Source organism: Entelurus aequoreus, linkage group LG25 (genome assembly GCF_033978785.1).
Source record: "Entelurus aequoreus isolate RoL-2023_Sb linkage group LG25, RoL_Eaeq_v1.1, whole genome shotgun sequence".
NCBI classification, from domain to species: domain Eukaryota; kingdom Metazoa; phylum Chordata; class Actinopteri; order Syngnathiformes; family Syngnathidae; genus Entelurus; species Entelurus aequoreus.
The window spans coordinates 13,830,244-13,850,933 of record NC_084755.1 but is presented as its reverse complement, the minus strand read 5'-3'; the positions used below and the strand labels follow the sequence as shown (position 1 = coordinate 13,850,933).

General features: G+C 40.5%; 1 long non-coding RNA gene across 1 annotated transcript; it reads right to left on the bottom strand.

Annotated features, from left to right (window-relative positions):
- Positions 1-16,548: 16,548 nt before the first annotated feature.
- On the bottom strand, positions 16,549-20,596 carry LOC133642816 (uncharacterized). Its single transcript, XR_009824606.1, has 3 exons — positions 20,175-20,596; positions 20,009-20,068; positions 16,549-16,979 (listed from the first exon to the last, which is right to left on the bottom strand). It is a non-coding gene; the product is annotated as an uncharacterized LOC133642816 (long non-coding RNA).
- Between the last annotated feature and the right edge of the window lie 94 nt (positions 20,597-20,690).

Sequence of the window (20,690 nt, the reverse complement as noted above, 5' to 3'; positions counted from 1 at the left end):
AATAAGTCTCTTATCTTACCATTAATGCGACTTCCGGTGCTGCATGGTTTTGCTGATGGCTTTGTAGTCTGGTTGATACGTGGTTGTTTTTAACACTGTGATTACCAGCGGAATTATTCATTACTTAAGTGTTAAGCAGTGACAGCTAAGATTTATCTGAGAGCCAGCTGCAGTCATCAGAAGAGCCACATCTGCCTATAGAGCCATAGGTTCCCTACCCCTGTTCTAAAGGAAAGTTTTGTGGTCAGATGAAACAAAAATTTAGCTGTTTGGCCACAATACCCAGCAAAATGTTTGGAGGAGAAAAGGAGAGGCCTTTAATCCCAGAAACACCATTCCTACTGTCAAGCATGGTGGTGGTAGTATTATGCTCTGGGCCTGTTTTGCTGCCAATGGAACTGGTGCTTTAAATGGGACAATAAAAAAGGAGGATTACCTCCAAATTCTTCAGGACAAGCTAAAATCATCAGCCCGGAGGTTGGGTCTTGGGCGCAGTTGGGTGTTCCAACAGTACAATGACCCCAAACACACGTCAAAAGTGGTAAAGGAATGGCTAAATCGTGCTAGATTTAAAGTTTTAGAATGGCCTTCCCAAAGTCCGGACGTGTGGACACTGCTGAAAAAACAAGTCCATGTCAGAAAACCAACAAATGTAGCTGAACTGCACCAATTTTGTCAAGAGGAGTGGTCAAAAATTCAACCAGAAGCTTTCCAGAAGCTTGTGGATGGCTACCAAAAGTGCCTTATTGCAGTGAAACTTGCCAAGGGACATGTAACCAAATATTAACATTGCTGTATGTATACTTTTGACCCAGCAGATTTGGTCACATTTTCAGTAGACCCATAATAAATTCCTAAAAGAACCAAACTTCATGAATTTTTTTTTTTGTGACCATCAAGTATGTGCTCCAATCACTCTATCACAAAAAAATAGGAGTTGTAGAAATTATTGGAAACTCAAGACAGCCATGACATTATGTTCTTTACAAGTGTATGTAAACTTTTGACCAAGACTGTATGTATGTATATATACATATACTGTATGTATATATAAATGTCTAGTGTGTACATTATATATATATATATATATATATATATATACATACATACACATACACATACATAAATACATACTGCAAATCACCTTGGCCCTAAAACCCTTGTCCTTACTCGAGCGGGATGTGGCTAATCATTAGCGTTGTGGGTCAACAAGTCGCGACCACTCTGTCTTTGCTCCAAAGCGAGAGGTTAGATCACACGTAGATCAGGTCGGCGACGAGAGAAGATGGAGTCACTGTCAATATTTGCACTACGCAGATGTTTTAGGAGGGTGAAAAGGACTGAGCTCTAGGCACGGACGTCTGTCTCAACAATGTTTAGATGTCTGAACATTGTCAGTGACAGGGTTAACAAGATTTGACCTCCATGTTTATAAGTTTGTGCCAGCACCTTGAGAGGGGCTGCTTATACTGTCGAGTCTCACAATGTCAACACCACTCGAATGCCTTGGCAGGCCACTTCATTCCATCTTTAAACTTTAATTTGTGAGGAGGGAAATAAACTCAACGGACAACATAAGGCAACATTTTTTGCTAGAGTGCACCATAAAAGTGTCCATTAGTCACGTACAGAGCGAGTGTACAGTCGGCTTTTGAGAGTCACAATAACAACGCCTTACTGCTCATTGGGTGGTCCTAATGTTGTGAATAGACCTGTTCATTAAATTAACTAGTCAGCAGCTGTCACATTGCAACAACACTCCTGTTAAAAACATATGATTATAGACAATGTGAACATACACTACATTGCCAAAAGTATTTGGCACATGCCTTGACTCACATATGAACTTGAAGTGCCATCCCATTCCTAACCCATAGGGTTCAATATGACTTTGTGTTGCTATTACAGTTTCAACTCTTCTGGGAAGGCTGTCCACAAGGTTGCGGAGTGTGTTTATAGAAATTTTACACCATTCTTCCAAAAGCGCATTGGTGAGGTCACACACTGATGTTGGTCGAGAAGGCCTGGCTCTCAGTCTAATACTCTAATATTGTTCAAATCAGTAACCAGGAGTAAAACTCCTGCTTTTCTCATGGCCCAAATAGTTAACAGTAGCTAGCGATGATACTCGAAACCGGTTTTCCCGGTTGTTCGATAAGAAAAGAACCGAGTCCTCGGACTCGAATCCCTTTTTGAGAACCGGTACCCGTTATCGAGACCACTATAGTAAAGAAAAAGAGTTGGTTCTTTATTCGAATCCCTCGGAACGAATCCCGTCCCGACCAGAAATGCTCCGTGTGACATCACAAGAAATGACGTCATGTAGCTCAGTCATTAGGCGCAGATAGGGAAAGCAGGAAAAAAATGGACGGGAAAAAGCGCTCCAAGGTGTTATAAAGTTCAAAACAAAAAGGTATAATCCAATGAATAACTTTACTGAGAGATTTGAGCAGGGTACAAACACATGACGAACACTTTTACGACCAACCGGAAACATAGCAACCAGGCTAGCAACGCACCTCCTTTACGGCAGCTGTCACAACGTTCTTACAGCAACCGCAGCACATACATATATGACATCTCCCTTTTTTAACTTTTGTTTTTCTTTCCTTGTAAACAAAACAAAATCACACTGTATATGTGTTGTCTGTCTAATTATAAATAGTGCAGACGAGGCGTGTTGGCTGAGTTCTTGACGTTTACTTTCACAGTGTGCTCATAACCTCATTCTTAGCTGCCGGGTGACGATTTGCAACAACACTTTTCGGAGCTACCGCACATGCTCGTCACTCCCGTTGCATGATGGGTAGTGTAGTTGTTGTATTCCCTAGCTCATAACATCTTTCCCCCTATAAAGAAATAATGTTAACTCAATAAAGTGTATTTCTTTTTTTAGCTTTAACTTTTCATTTTTTAGCATTGAAACCACATTTGCAAAGAACCTTTCTCTTCATAGAATTTTCTTTCAATAAAGAAATAAAGTGCAAAAATGTCAAAGCATCATAACAAACAGTTATTTCAAATAGCAGCAGAAGTGCACTTTTTGGAGAGCTGTATTATTTTCAGTTTTGTGCCCAAGGGACTGATTTTATTTAACACTATAGTATTATTTATACACCTATAGTGATCACAGAGACAGGTTGTTTTTGTGTTACTGTATATATTTGTTTTTCTGAAAAATCCCACTTATCGGTTCGATAAGAGGATTCGATAATAGGCTCGAACTCGATAATTTCTTATCAAACATCATCCCTAACAGTAGCACTATACATAATCATAATACCAGGGCGTCTAGTGAGGGGCATTTTGTACTCCCTCGTCCCAGGAAGAATGCTTTGCGGAAATCTTTTATTTATAGATCTGTATCGCTCTGGAATAACCTGCCTCAAATTCTCACTGGCATTGAAAGTAAACAGGTTTTTAAAAAGAAAGTAATATTTTATCTGAGTCTTTAAATTAGTTTGCTTGTTGATGATTTTGTTTGTTTTTTTGTGTAGTTATATTTATATGGTAATTATTATTATGTGACTGTAAAATGTTTTCTTGTTTTCTTATTGATACTTTTATTTTTTTCTGCATTGTGTAGATATAATTATATGCTTTTACTTGTAATTGTATTGAGTTTGTGGACCCCAGGAAGACTAGTGGGTTGTTGTGGCAACCAGCTAATGGGGATCCTTAATAACAAAATCAAAATCAAAAATCAAATCAAATCAGTCTCCGTTCTAATTCATCCCAAAAGTGTTCTATCGGGTTCAGGTCAGGACTCTGTGCAGGCCAGTCAAGTTCATCCACACCAGACTCTGTCATCCATGTCTTTATGGACCTTGCTTTGTGCACTGGTGCACAGTCATGTTGGTAGAGGAAGGGGCCCGCTCCAAACTGTTCCCACAAGGTTGGGGGCATGGAATTGTCCAAAATGTTTTGGTATCCTGGAGCATTCAAAGTCCCTTTCATTGGAACTAAGGGGCCAAGCCCAACTCCTGAAAAACAACCCCACACCATAATTCCTTCTCCACCAAATTTCACACTCGGCACAATGCAGTCCGAAATGTAGCGTTCTCCTGGCAACCTCCAAACCCAGACTCGTCCATCAGGTTGCCAGATGGAAAAGCGTGATTAGGACACCTGACTGTTGGGACACAGGGCAATAACACCAACAGGAAGTGCAGCTGAAACACCTTCCACACATCTGAAAAGGATGTGGACTTTCAATCTCTCATTCTGGAACAAAAAAGTGCCTGTCCCAAACTGTCCGAAAACATCTTGCTAGAACTTATAGGGATCTGTTTTAGTTGTCTATCCCAACCCCTGTTTGATTCATTAACTAATTGTCAATAAAGTGTATTTGCAATCTGATATGCGGTGCTTTTGTCTGGTAGTTCGAGCAACAGCATTTCATTCCATGTTTACCAAAGGTGTAATTCTAGCTGCCCTCACTCCGGACTTCATTGAGGACTCTCTGTGATCATCAGTCACCAGTGAAGGACTTCTAGTATGGGAAGACAAACAAAGGACCCATATTGTGGGGTAGTCCTGTTCACCAATCTATTGGAGAAACTGGGACAGACCACCGACTGCAGGATCATCAAGGTTGAAATAACATGGCTACTTTTGCTCTGACCCCCTGATTGAACCACAGCCGCCATCTTTCATTAGATCTAACACTTATTTAACCTCCTGACCCACCAGAGGCTATAAATACTATCAGGTGTCAAATTAAAGGAAAATCATTAACAGAGGGACTAGATCAGGGGGTGTCAAACTCATTTTAGCTCAGGGGCCACATGGAGGAAAATCTATTACCAGGTGGGCCGGACTGGTAAAATCACGGCATGATAACTTAAAAACAAAGTCGACTTCAGATTGTTGTTTTTTGTTGTTTTACCTTGGCCAAAAATAGAACAAACACATTCTGAAAATGTGCAAATCGCAAATAATCCTCTTGACTAGAGATGTCCGATAATATCGGCAGTCCGATAAATGCTTTAAAATGTAATATTGGAAATTATCGGTATCGGTTTCAAAAAGTAACATTTATGACTTCTTAAAACGCCGCTGTGTACACGGACGTAGGGAGAAGTACAGAGTGCCAATAAACCTTAGAGGCACTGCCTTTGCTTGTCGGCCCAATCACATAACATCTACGGCTTTTTACATACACAAGTGAATGCAAGGCATACTTGGTCAACAGCCATACAGGTCACATTAAGGGTAGCCGTATAAACAACTTTAACACTGTTACAAATATGCGCCACACTGTGAACCCACACCAAACAAGAATGACAAACACATTTCGGGAGAACATCCGCACCGTAACACAACAGAACAAATACCCAGAACCCCTTGCAGCACTAACTCTTCCAGGACGTTACAATATACACCCCCCTTCTACCCCCAACCCCCAAAACCCCGCCCCCCCCCCAACCCCGCCCACCTCAACCTCCTCATGCTCTCTCAGGGAGAGCATGTCCCAAATTCCAAGCTGCTGTTTTGAGGCATGTTAAAAAAAAATAATGCACTTTGTGACTTCAATAACAAATATGGCAGTGCCATGTTGGCATTTTTTTTCCATAACTTGAGTTGATTTATTTTGGAAAACCTTGTTACATTGTTTAATGCATCCAGCTGGGCATCACAACAAAATGAGGCATAATAATGTGTTAATTCCACGACTGTATATATCGGTATCGGTTGATATCGGAATCAGTAATTAAGAGCTAATATCGGATATCGGCAACAAAGCCATTATCGGACATCTCTACTCTTGACCAAACACTTCAAATTCTGAGGGAAAAAAATGAATGCGGTTTGAAAAACACAACAAACTTAGACTTTGTCTCAATGTATCGACAAAACCAATAAACATGAAGTCACAGCCTATCTGGGATTGAACAAAATAAATAAACTTCTAGGTGTCAAATACCTCATTTGTCATGTCCAGGTATGTGCTAACTCAACAAACTACAAACACGGAGGTAGAAACTGTTGGATGGTTGAGTTACACTCACTTTTCTAATTTTTGACAAAGACATTTAGGGGCAATGAGGGTGCCAAACAACAATGCGTTCGAAGCAGAAGACCTAAAACTGCAGGACCGAAAGGACAAGATCATTGGTACAAGCGGCCGAAATGAGTTTCTTCCGTCGGGTGGCGGGGCTCTCCCTTAGAGATAGGGTGAGAAGCTCTGCCATCCGGGGGGAGCTCAAAGTAAAGCCACTGCTCCTCCACATGGAGAGGAGCCAGATAAAGTGGTTCGGGCATCTGGTCCGGATGCCACCCGAACGCCTCCCTAGAGAGGTGTTTAGGGCACGTCCGACCGGTAGGAGGCCACGAGGAAGACCCAGGACACGTTGGGAAGACTACGTCTCCCGGCTGGCCTGGGAACGCCTCGGGATCCCTTGGGAGGAGCTGGACGAAGTAGCTGGGGAGAGGGATGTCTGGGCTTTCCTGGGCTTTACGTCCTTGACGTAAAAAGTTAGGATTCCTGTGTGTACTACATCTAGCTCTGAAAGGTCGCTCCAATTCATTCCACTTACAAATATGTCCTGAAGGGCTTTTCTATGCACAGCCCTCGAATCTAACCTAGTCAGTAACAAGAGCCAAGATTCATTAGAGGCAAGCTACCTTAAACGGCGGGATTTGGGGGGTTCTTGACTCGGCCTTACGAGATAGGCTTCTCTGCTGAGTCGACCACAAAAGGAAGCGGGACAGATGCTGAATCAACACAGAGTAGTTAGAACTAGGCGAATTGCCTCGCCATCCAGCTGAGTAGAGCCTACGTCGGTGGAGCAGCCCGGTAAGACCGACTGTACCGTTGACGGAGAGCTGGATTTGACTCGCAAGAAGCTTGTGCGTCAATTGGGAATCTAACGACCTCGGATAAGCGGAAAAAGATGGATGGATGTTGCTGCTGTTGTTTTTTCAACACTGCGCTTTAATTTATAGGTTGCTCTGCTCGGGTCTTAAAGGCCTACTGAAATGAATTTTTTTTATTTAAACGGGGATTGCAGATCCATTCTATGTGTCATACTTGATCATTTCGTGATATTGCCATATTTTTGCTGAAAGGATTTAGTATAGAACAACGACGATAAAGTTCGCAACTTTTGGTCTCTGATAAAAAAAAGCCTTGCCCCTACCGGAAGTAGCGTGACGTTGTCAGTTGTTCACTTCCTCATATTTTCCTATTGTTTTCAACGCAGCTAGAGCTTTTCGGACCAAGAAAGTGACGATTACCCCATTAATTTGAGCGAGGATGAAAGATTTGTGGATGAGGAACGTTCGAGTGACGGACTAGAATGCAGTGAAAGACATATCTTTTTTTGCTCTGACCGTAACTTAGGTACATTGGATTCCACACTCTCTCCGTTTTCTATTGTGGATCACGGATTTGTATTTTAAACCACCTCAGATACTATATCCTCTTGAAAATGAGAGTCGAGAACACGAAATGGACATTCACAGTGACTTTTATCTCCACGACAATACATCGACAAAGCTCTTTAGCTACTGAGCTAACGTGATAGCATCTGTCTCAAATGCAGGTAGAAACAAAATAAATAAATCCCTGACTGGAAGGATAGACAGAAGATCAACAATACTATTAAACCATGTACATGTAACTACACGGTTAATAATTCTCAGCCTGGCAAAGCTTAACAATGCTGTTGCTAACGACGCTAAGGCTAACTTAGCAACTTAGCAACCGGACCTCACAGAGCTATGATAAAAACATTAGCGCTCCACCTACGCCAGCCAGCCCTCATCTGCTCATCAACACCCGTGCTCACCTGCGTTCCAGCGATCGACGGCGCGACGAAGGATTTCACCCCAACACAGATGCGGTTGGCGGCTAGCATCGGCTGGCGCGTCTGCTATCCAAGTAAGTCCTTCTTGTTGTGTTGCTACAGCCAGCCGCTAATACACCGATCCCACCTACAACTTTCTTCTTTGCAATCTCCATTGTTCATTAAACAAATTGCAGCAGATTCACCAACACAGATGTCCAGAATACTGCGGAATTATGAAATGAAAACAGAGATTTTTGTATTGGCTTCAATGGGGTCACGATACTCCTGTTTCACTGGCTACGTCACGCGCATAAGTCATCATCCAAAGGCGTTTTCAACCGGAAGTTTAGCGGGAAATTTAAAATTGCACTTTATAAGTTAACCCGGCCGTATTGGCATGTGTTGCAATGTTAAGATTTCATCATTGATATATAAACTATCAGACTGCGTGGTCGGTAGTAGTGGGTTTCAGTAGGCCTTTAAGAGGTGAACAGATTCTCTAACACATTGTTGTTAATTTTGAGGAGAAATGTTTGGCACAGAAATGCTTGTTTGCCATCAAACCTCCATGTGTCATACTAATACACACACGAAGGAGGGGGGAAACACCATATTGACACACCAAGTTTGCAACACATCAAACGTTCTGTTGAGGTATTTATACAAACCCCGTTTCCATATGAGTTGGGAAATTGTGTTAGATGTAAATATAAACGGAATACAATGATTTGCAAATCATTTTCAACCCATATTCAGTTGAATATGCTACAAAGACAACATATTTGATGTTCAAACTGATAAACTTTTTTTTTTGTGCAAATAATCAACTTTAGAATTTGATGCCAGCAACACATGACAAAGTAGTTGGGAAAGGTGGCAATAAATACTGCGAATAAAGCGAACCATCCAGACTGTTATTGACACAAAATTCAAAAGCCAGCATCTGTGATGGTATGGGGGTGCATTAGTGCCCAAGACATGGGTAACTTACACATCTGTGAAGGCACCATTAATGCTGAAAGGTTTTGGAACAACATATGCTACCATCTAAGCGCCGTCTTTTTCATGGACGCCCCTGCTTATTTCAGCAAGACAATGCCAAGCCACAATCAGCACGTGTTACAACAGCGTGGCTTTGTAAAAAAAAGAGTGCGGGTACTTTCCTGGTCCGCCTGCAGTCCAGACCTGTCCCCCATCAAAAATGTGTGGCGCATTATGAAGCGTAAAATACGACAGCGGAGACCCCGGACTGTTGAACGACTGAAGCTCTACATAAAACAAGAATGGGAAAGAATTCCACTTTCAAAGCTTCAACAATTAGTTTCCTCAGTTCCCAATCGTTTATTGAGTGTTGTTAAAAGAAAAGGTGATGTAACACTAGTGTTTCCCACACATTCATTTATTTGTTGCGGCCCGCCACGAAAGAATTAAGGCCGCCACAAAAAATTATTTATTTATTTTTTTTTGTCCTGTCCAGCTTCTCAGGCAAATCATATAGTTGATGTAGATGCCCATATCGGCTGTTCAGATTTACTTTACAAAAGAGAAGTGTAGGATCAAGATTTTTGGCGCTCTTTGGTCAGTGGATCAGATGTTCGATGAAGCTTTGTGTCTATCTACCACCACTACTGTTTTCTGTTTATTTGTTACTGACTGTGGCAGGACAACTCTGCCTCTGTTTCACTTTATGTTGCTGGTAAATAATATGGTTGTAGTAGTAGGCTAAAGTTAAATTATTTAGTATGCACTAACTAAAGGGGCATAGCTTTAAGAGACATTTTAGCTTTTATATTTTTATAAGATATATTTTTTGTAAGAACCACAATTAATAAATATATTTCAGTGAATAACTTATTGTTCAAATCTGTATATAAATATGTACATAAAGTGTTGTAATTATATTGTAAAATGGATGGATGGATGGACGTTTAAAACAAAACTGTTATTATTAATTAGTAAGTATACATTTTTTGAGCCTTTTTAGAGAAAATAATATCATTGTAGTAAATTATGTAAATTACTCGATGGTGTCATGGTGACCACGCCCACAGCCACGCCCCCACCACCACAGGTATCTTGGCAGTTTATGGGAAACACTGAACACAGTGGTGAACATGCCCTTACCCCAACTACTTTGGCACGTGTTGCAGCCATGAAATTCTAAGTTAATTATTATTTGCAAAAAAAAAATAAAGTTTATGAGTTTGAACGTCAAATATCTTGTCTTTGTAGTGCATTCAATTGAATATGGGTTGAAAAGGATTTGCAAATCATTGTATTCCGTTTATATTTACATCTAACACAATTTCCCAACTCATATGGAAACGGGGTTTGTATAATCATTAGGACGCAACGTGCAACAATAAAGTAGTATTCTGCCAATCATCGTGTCATTTAGCTGGGAGTATTGTGTAAAATGGAGAATTACTTGTACAGCAGTACTTAAAGAGAGACATCCCAAAGTGTGCTTTGAATGCAGGAAATGGAGCTTGCAGATTCCTGTGCATGGTGGGGGTCTAGGGACACACACTAGTAGCCGGCTTTAACAGCAGGGGGGGGGATCCGCGGGTCAGAGGTGCATTCAGGTTCCACATGTGCAACTTTACCCGGATCCTGTTGCCGCCGCGGTCAAAGCGGGCAGCCGGCCGCACTCTAATGTGTATTAGCAAGACAAAAAGGGGCGTAGAGGGGCGGGCATGAGATGGCCTTTGATTTCTTTACAGATTTATAGGCGTGATGAAATCAGCTCTGAATGCCCGCCCTCTTTCGCTATCGACAACATCTGAAGGCAGCCGGGTTAGTTCCGGGAGGCAGACAGACTCTATGAAAAACAAAAAAAAAGACAGAAAAAAGAGCAACAAATCTGAAGTGAAGAGAAGCAATGGGCGTGAGGGCTCTCTGAAGTCCTCAAACGTCCCATTCAGGAAAAGCATCAGCTGGCCTTGGTCCATTGTGTGCACCACTTCACCATCAGTGTGACCAATTGAACCCGCATCAGAAGAAGTATACCACTTATTGTCTGTTGTGCTTGTTTTTAAGTTCAGCGACAATGTTATAAATAGCTCAAAAGACTGCTTCAAACGTCTTGTGATCTGTTACAAAACTACCAGCATCTTAGATCAACAGAATTCTTTAGATGGATTTTTTTTCCTGGTCATTGCCAAAACACTTGTTGCTAGGCAGACTTCATGGAGTCTAATAAAAAAGGTATATGTCAGCAGAGAAGGGGCTGACAATGGGACAAAAGGATGACTGGAAAGATGGTACACGCTTGTTGGTTTTATGCATTCCCCAATTGACAATCGATGCTGTATATAAAATACAAAACACAGACACTGTGGTTTTTCTTTGGCTTTTCTACATTGATTCCCTCATAGTAGATGTAATGTATTACAAACCCCAAAACCAGTGAAGTTGGCACGTTGTGTAAATCAACTTATATTCAATTGAATAGACTGCAAAGACAAGATACTCAACGTTTGAACTGTTAAACGTAATTTCTTTTATTTTAAGCATTTAAGTCCCATCTTAAAACTAATTTGTATACTCTAGCCTTTAAATAGACCCCCTTTTTAGACCATTTGATCTGCCGTTTCTTTTGTTTTCTCCTCTGCCCCCCTCTGCCTTGCGGAGGGGGGGGGGGGGGGGGGGGGGACACACACACACACACAGGTCCGGTGGCCATGGATGAAGTGCTGGCTGTCCAGAGTCGGGACCCGGGGTGGACCGCTCCCCTGTGCATCGGTTGGGGACATCTCTGCGCAGCTGACCCGTCTCCGCTCGAGATGGTCTCCTGCTGGCCCTACTATGGACTGGACTCTCACTATTATGTTAGATCCACTATGGACTGGACTCTCACTATTATGTTAGATCCACTATGGACTGGACTTTCAAAATATTATACTAGACCCACTCGACGTCCATTGCATCCGGTCTCCCCTCCTCTGCGGTCCTCTCCAAGGTTTCTCATAGTCATTCTCATCGACGTCCCACTGGGTTGTGAGTTTTTCCTTGCCCTTATGTGGGCGCTGAACTGCGGATGTCGTTGTGGTTTGTGCAGCCCTTTGAGACACTTGTGATTTGGGGCTATATTAGGGGTGTAACGGTACGTGTATTTGTATTGAACCGTTTCGGTTCCGGTTCGGCTTGGAGGTGTACCGAACGGGTTTCCACACGGACATATTAAGTAGCGTAACGCACGTTGTGTAAACAATGCACACCGAGGCACAACACACGGCATGCTAGCAGCTAACGGGCTAGGATAGACTGACCATACGTCCTCTTTTCACCGGACATGTCCTCTTTTGCGGAGCTGTCAGGGCGGAGTTTCTTAAATGCCTCAAATGTCCGGTATTTTGAGTTAGGGTTGCGTGTATTTTCAATGTACGTTCAGGGTTAAGAAGGGGTTAAAAACAAAACAAATTGTGCACGCAGCAGCATTCGTGAGGGAGGGGCAGAGACAGAGAGAGAGAGAGAGGGTTGTGATAAACGCTTTTTATCCATTCATGTATCAGTTTTAATTTTCTATTATCTATAGCGGGGGTGTCAAAAGTGTGCCCATTTGCGGCCCACAGCTAATGTTTTAAAGGCCCACGGCACATTCTAAAAATACTATTAAAATAAACAAAAACATAACAAAAAGTGAAATAAAAAAGCTTAAAGGTTAAATGTAATTTAGAAAAAGTTGCAATGTTGACTAATAAAACAAAGCTGTTTTTTTTTTTTTCTTTCAAACTGTCATTGCTCAAAACAAAATATTGAATCAAAATCAATGTTATTATGAATTATTGACCTATCCAAGGTTCCGATTACTTCACATCAAGTATACCACGAAGATTGTGCAAATTTGGTAAATAAATAACCCAAAAATGTATATTTTATTGTTTTCTTACTGTACCGAAAATGAACCGAACCGTGACCTCTAAACCGAGGTATGTACCGAACCGAAATTTTTGTGTACCGTTACACCCCTAGGCTATATAAATAAACATTGATTGATTGATTGATTGATTGATTGATTGATAATGATTGTGAACTATAGGCAAAATTCCCCCAAAATACAGTTCCCCTTTAACTTATACAGGGAATCACCTTCAAAATGTTAAACATGTTTTATGATGACAGTAGTTTGGCTATGGAACAGACATTTTCATTGCTGACCTATGGGGGAATTGATTATAAATATTGTCCGAATGCTTTGTGTTCAACCTGAGAGGTTCTAGCGTAGTTGCATCCTCTCTATCCGCCTTCACCCCTATTGTGCACGTCCTGCAGTAAATACTAAGTGCCCCCCCGTGACCCTCCTGGTGATGAATAACTCTTAAGGTTAACTACGTTTGAAATGGAGCTGTGAGGCCATTACAGACCTCTGGAGTTTTCTCGGCATGCTTAATATGTTATGCGCAAGCTGCGGACGCCCGTCTTCACCTGTGTCCACACAGCGGAGGTGATGCAAGCAACCACGAGGCATACAGTAGATTTAAAGGCCTAGTTAAATGATTTTTTTTTATTTAAACGGGGATAGCAGATCCATTCTATGTGTCATACTTGATCATTTCGCGATATTGCCATATTTTTGCTGAAAGGATTTAGTATAGAACAACAATGATAAAGTTCGCAACTTTTGGTCTCTGATAAAAAAAAAGCCTTGTTCTACCGGAAGTAGCGTGACGTAGTCGGTTGTTCGCCTCCTCATATTTTCCTATTGTTTTCAATGCAGCTAGAGCGATTCGGACCGAGAAAGCGACGATTACCCCATTAATTTGAGCGAGGATGAAAGATTCGTGGATGAGGAACGTTAGAGTGACGGACTAGAATGCAGTGCAAGCCATACCTTTTTTCGCTCTGACCGTAACTTAGGTACAAGCTGGCTCATTGGATTCCACACTCTCTCCTTTTTCTATTGTGGATCACGGATTTGTATTTCAAACCACCTCGGATACTATATCCTCTTGAAAATGAGAGTCGAGAACGCGAAATGAACATTCACAGAGACTTTTATCTCCATGACAATACATCGGCGAAGCTCTTTAGCTACTGAGCTAACGTGATAGCATCGGGCTCAAATGCAGATAGAAACAAAATAAATAAATCCCTGACTGGAAGGATAGACAGAAGATCAACAATACTATTAAACCATTAACATGTAACTACACGGTTAATAATTCTCAGCCTGGCAAAGCTTAACAATGTTGTTGCTAACGACGCCATTGAAGCTAACTTAGCAACCGGACCTCACACAGCTATGATAAAAACATTAGCGCTCCACCTACGCCACCCAGCCCTCATCTGCTCATCAACACCCGTGCTCACCTGCGTTCCAGCGATCGACGGCGCGACGAAGGACTTCACCCGATCATCCGTGCGGTTGGCGGCTAGCGTCGGCTAGCGCGTCTGCTATCCAAGTAAGTCCTCCTGTTGTGTTGCTACAGCCAGCCGCTAATACACCCATCCCACCTACAACTTTCTTCTTTGCAGTCTCCATTGTTCATTAAACAAATTGCAAAAGATTCACCAACGCAGATGTCCAGAATACTTTGGAATTATGAGATGAAAACAGAGCTATTGTGTATTGTTTTCAATGGGGTACCGATACTTCTGTTTCACTGGCTACGTCACGCGCATACGTCATCATCCAAAGACGTTTTAAACCGGAAGTTTAGCGGGAAATTTTAAATTGCACTTTATAAGTTAACCCGGCCGTATTGGCATGTGTTGCAATGTTAAGATTTCATCATTGATATATAAACTATCAGACTGCGTGGTCGGTAGTAGTGGCTTTCAGTAGGCCTTTAAACATGTGTGTGTGTGCAAGTGTTGTGTAGCAAGGTCCTGTGTGTAAAATGTGTGCAGTGGGATCCGAGGCATGTGTGCACAGATGGCGTCGGCGCCTATGTGTGCGGATAGCAAGTATCGCTCACACTGTATTTATCTAACATATCATTTTAGGTGCCGGGAAGATGTCTGCCATCTGAAGATGCTCCGTCGTGTTTTGGCCTGCCACAGCTTTTTATTTATTCTTCCCGTTCGCTCGCGTCTAATTTTGGATTTGGAAACTTTGTTTCCCGTGCAAAAAAAAAGTGTAACGCATCTAAAAGTGCTTTTGATCACAGGCAGAATCCTCTTTCAATAATCCACTGTGGTGCCAACTTCTGAGCGCAAGCATGAGGAGATTAGTGTCATGTTACTTCACTATTGTGCGCTTTGAACAGGGAAGCGAGTGGCGGGCAAACGGGACCATTTTGGGATTGGGGGTAGGGGGGGGAAGAGGAGATCATTTCTATAATGTATATGTCATATAACATTCAATTGATTTCTTATTTTCCATCTATAGGGAGGGGGGTCACTCCAGTTGTGTACAAAGGCGTGTTGCTGTCTCCCCCTAGTGTCAATAGTTCATTACATGAAAAATAGTCCAAAAAAAGGAAGATTTTCCATTTGTATTGCAGTAAACTTGCAAAAATACATCCTATGTGGGTTTTAGGAGAAACTGCACTTTTTGGGGGGAAATGTTCCCTATAATTCACAACCCTTGGGAGGAAAAATAACACATATTTCCTTCTTTTTAAATAAATAAAAAATAAAAGTAATCTTACAATGGAGCCTATGGGAGCCATGAAGTCATTTTATCTATTCCGCCAAAAATACTCTATTTACATTAATATTAACCAAGTATTAGCATGATTGTTATTTTAATCACAACGTTAAAGGGGAACTGCACTTTTTTGGGAATTTTGCCTATCGTTCACAATCATTATGAAAGACATGACGACGGATGGATTCTTTTTAATGCATTGTAAATATTAAATATTGTAAATATTGTAAAATATTGTAAATTGTAAATATTAAATAAATTCGATCAAAAGTCCGCTCACAATTGAGCCTATCAATTCTGCCTATAGAGCTCATAAAAAAACATCCAAACACCTCCATTAGGGTTTTACATACCGGGGACATTTATAATAACATTTAATATTTACATAGTTTGATCATTTTAAGAATACGCGACGCATTCATTTAAAAAACGCATCACGTTTTCTTTTTTTTTCTTCTTTATCATTGATTTCTGCTCACTGCAGACTTTATGAGAGCCAACAAACATAATAAATAGAGATGACCGATAATATCGGACTGCCGATATTATCGGCCGATAAATGCTTTTAAAATGTAATATCGGAAATTATCGGTATCGGTTTCAAAAAGTAAAATGTATGACTTTTTAAAACGCCGCTGTGTACACGGACTTGGGAGAAGTACAGAGCGCCAATAAACCTTACCGCCAATCACATAATATCTACGGCTTTTCACACACACAAGTGAATGCAAGGCATACTTGGTCAACAGCCATACAGGTCACACTGAGGGTCGCCGTATAAACAACTTTAACACTGTTACAAATATGCGCCACACTGTGAACACACACCAAACAAGAATGACAAACACATTTCGGGAGAACATCCGCACCGTAACACAACATAAACACAACAGAACAAATACCCAGAACCCCTTGCAGCACTAACTCTTCCGGGACGCTACAATATACACCTCCTCCCCACCACCTCAACCCCCTCATGCTCTCTCAGGGAGAGCATGTCCCAAATTCCAAGCTGCTGTTTTGAGGCATGTTAAAAAAAAAAAAATGCATTTTGTGATTTCAATAATAAATATGGCAGTGCCATGTTGTCATTTTTTTTCCATAACTTGAGTTGATTTATTTTGGAAAACCTTGTTACATTGTTTAATGCATCCAGCGGGGCATCGCAACAAAATTAGGCATAATAATGTGTTAATTCCACGACTGTATATATCGATATCGGTTGATATCGGAATCGGTACTTAAGAGTTGGACAATATCGGAATATCGGCAAAAAAGCCATTATCGGACATCTCTAATTCTAACTAGTAAATAAATAAAAATAAAAGTCATCTTACAATGGAGCCTATGGGAGCCATGAAGTCATGACGTCATTGCATCTATTCCGCCAAAAATACTCCATTTACATTAATATTAACCAAGTATTAGCATTATTGTTATTTTAATCACAACGTTAAAGGGGAACTTCACTTTTTGGGGAAATTTGCCCGTCGTTCACAATCATTATGAAAGACATGACGACGGATGGATTCTTTTTAATAGACTACTGCAACGCCCTTCTTGTCGGGATCCCCAGCAAGAACATCCAGAAGCTGCAATACATACAGAATAGTGCTGCTAGGATCCTGATGAGAGTGCGGAAATACGACCACATCACACCAGTTCTCAAATCCCTTCACTGGCTTCCTGTTCCACTCAGGATTGAATACAAAGTCTCCCTACTAACCCACCAGTGCCTCCATGGAAATGCCCCCCTCTACCTCAAAGAACTACTCACCCCCAAATCCTCCACACGACACCTCCGCTCCGGACAGACTAACCTCCTCCAACCTCCGAGGACAAAGCTACGAACTATGGGAGACCGGGCTTTCAGCTCCGCCGCTGTGGAACGCTCTCCCTGACCACCTGAGGGCACCACAGACTGTGGATGTTTTTAAAAAAGGCTTAAAAACCCTTCTTTTAAAAAAAAAGCATTTTTATAGATATATGCATACTAGTTCCAGCTATTAGGCTGTTTTGGTTTTATTTTTATTATATTTTTATTTTTTATTTTGTTTAATACACTGTAGCACTTTGAGGTTATTTGCTCCATGTAAAGTAAAAAAAAAAAAAACTGAATTCTCTGTAAATATTTCTAACTTTGTGATTGACTGAATTTATTTGACATAATATGGTTTTCTACACCAAAATTAATTTATTATTCTTCTACTTCTTCTTCTCCAGATTTTGGCGCGCTCTACCTTCCACATTTTTCATTCGATTCAAACCGTTCCAACATCAAAATGTTCAGCCTATTCGGGAATCGCGGGCTTTCCCTGGACAAATTTTCAAAAATTCCCAGATTTCCCAGAATTCCAGGTTTTCCTGGACATTTTTCCCTTTCAAAATGAATTGGCCATTTTTCAAACTATCACCATTTCCACATTTTTCAAACCATTCCACCTTCAACACATTCCACCATTCTGGAAATTCAAACTAGTCTTTTTTTCAAGTTTAAAAAAAATTCCAGGATTTCCCAGAATTCCAGCTTTTCCTGGACATTTTTCGCTTTCAAAATGAATCGGCCATTTTTCAAACTATCACCATTTCCACATTTTTCAACCGATTCAAACCATTCCACCTTCAACACATTCCACCATTCTGGAAATTCAAACTAGTCTTTTTTTCAAGTTCCCAAAAAAATTCCAGGATTTTCCAGAATTCCTGGTTTTCCAAAGCCCTATTTCCACCCTTTTTTCTGGCGATTACTCCTCCCGCATTTTTCAACCCACTTCAACCGTTCCACCGTCAAAACATTCCTCATAATCAGGACAAAAAACATGAAGTTGTTTTTTGAACTCGAAAAATTCCCGGTTTTCCTGAAATTCCAGGAATACTGTAATACCATTTCTCAATTCAACATGTTACTACTTCAACATTTCTCGACCGATTTGAAAAATTCCAACAGCAAACATTTCAACTCATTCAGACCATTGAAGGTTGTTTTTTTTACCATTTTCAAAAAAATTCCCGCTTTTCCCCAAATTCCCAAATGTTTTGGAAATCCCCATTGAAATCAGTGTGACATTCTTCAAAGTTCCACAACTCCCACATTTTTCATCTGATTCAAACTGTCCCAACTTCAAAATATTCAGCCTGTTGGGGAATTGTGTGCTCGACTTCAACAATTCGAAAAAAAAAATTTTTGAAGTCGAAAAATTCCTGGTTTCCTCGAAATTCCAGGAATTCTGTAATACCATTTCTTAAATCAACATGTTACTACTTCGATATTTCTCAACCGATTTGAAAAATTCCAACAGCAACCATTTCAACCCCTTCAAGTTATTTTTTTACCATTTTTTTAAAAAATTCCCACATTTTTTGGAGTATTCCATTGAAATCAATGGGACATTCTTCAAAGTTCCACAACTCCCACATTTTTCATCTGATTCAAACTGTCCCAACTTCAAAATATTCAGCCTGTTGGGGAATTGTGTGCTCGACTTCAACAATTCTAAAAAAAAAAATTTTGAAGTCGAAAAATTCCTGGTTTCCTCGAAATTCCAGGAATTCTGTAATACCATTTCTTAAATCAACATGTTACTACTTCGATATTTCTCAACCGATTTGAAAAATTCCAACAGCAACCATTTCAACCCCTTCAAGTTATTTTTTTACCATTTTTTTAAAAAATTCCCACATTTTTTGGAGTATTCCATTGAAATCAATGGGACATTCTTCAAAGTTCCACAACTCCCACATTTTTCATCTGATTCAAACTGTCCCAACTTCAAAATATTCAGCCTGTTGGGGAATTGTGTGCTCGACTTCAACAATTCGAAAAAAAAAAATTTTGAAGTCGAAAAATTCCTGGTTTCGTCGAAATTCCAGGAATTCTGTAATACCATTTCTTAAATCAACATGTTACTACTTCGACATTTCTCGACCGATTTGAAAAAGTCCAACAGCAACCATTTCAACCCCTTCAAGTTATTTTTTTACCATTTTTTTAAAAAATTCCCACATTTTTTGGAGTATTCCACTGAAATCAATGGGACATTCTTCAAAGTTCCACAACTCCCACATTTTTCATCTGATTCAAACTGTTCCAACTTCAAAATATTCAGCCTGTTGGGAAATTGTGTGCTCGACTTCAACAATTCGAAATAAAAAATGTTGAAGTAAAAAAATTCCCGGTTTTCTCGAAATTCCAGGAATTCTGTAATACCATTTCTCAATTCAACATGTTACTCCTTCGACATTTCTCGACCGATTTGAAAAATTCCAACAGCAACCATTTCAATCCATTCAAGTTTTTTACCATTTTCAAAAAAATTCCTGCTTTTCCCAAAGTTCCCAAATGTTTTGGAAATCCCCATTGAAATCAATGGGGCATCCCTCAAAGTTCCACAACTCCCACATTTTTCATCTGATTCAAACTGTTCCAACTTCAAAATATCCAGCCAGTTGGGGAATTGTGTGCTCGACTTCAACAATTCGAAAAAAAAATAAGTCCAAGATTTCAGTTTCACTTCAGCATTCACACGAAATTCCTTCAGGAATTGCCTCATCTAGTTTAACATCAAATCTAATTAGATGTTATGGCTTGTCTACACATTTATGCATTCATCAAATTACTCACCGATGCATTAGTTTGTATCCATCAGGTCAAGCAGCTGCTCTGTAATCCAGCGATTAATGTCTAAAAAAGAAAGAAACATAGCTTTTGTGTGGGGTTTGTATCCAGAAAATATCCATTTCATCACACTGTTTTTGTTTATTAGCTAACATTTGATAGACTGGATTACCTTCCTTCATTTACTCTGGGATTCTCATCCAGACGCTTTCCTGGAAATTTTCCTTTGAAAGGGTATTTCAAAATGACAAACGATAGGGACAAGCGGTAGAAAGGGATGGATGCAAAGTTCATTGTAGGAACTTGAGGCCAGTTGTTGTGTACGCTTGTACTTTAAAATGCAATCAACAAAGCGGAGAATGTCGCCCATAGTTGTTCGTCCTGTATTTGGTAACTTCCGCCCGGCCTCACAATCTCGCGCATGCATCGCTCACTGCCCATACATTACACCAGTCAGACTGTTTTTTTCCATCGTGTGTTCCAACTTTTAAATAATTAAAACAGACACAATTGCACTTAACATAAGTGGGAAAAAACCGACATATGCCAACCGCGTTCTGAAGCTTCTGTCATTGATTGGCTTCCAGACGTCAGTTTGCGTTTTACTCTTCTTCGGGGATTTCGCATCAGCGCAGTTGTGTTAAAGCAGCGCCCCCAGTGTTACAATTGAGAATTACAGTACATTTAA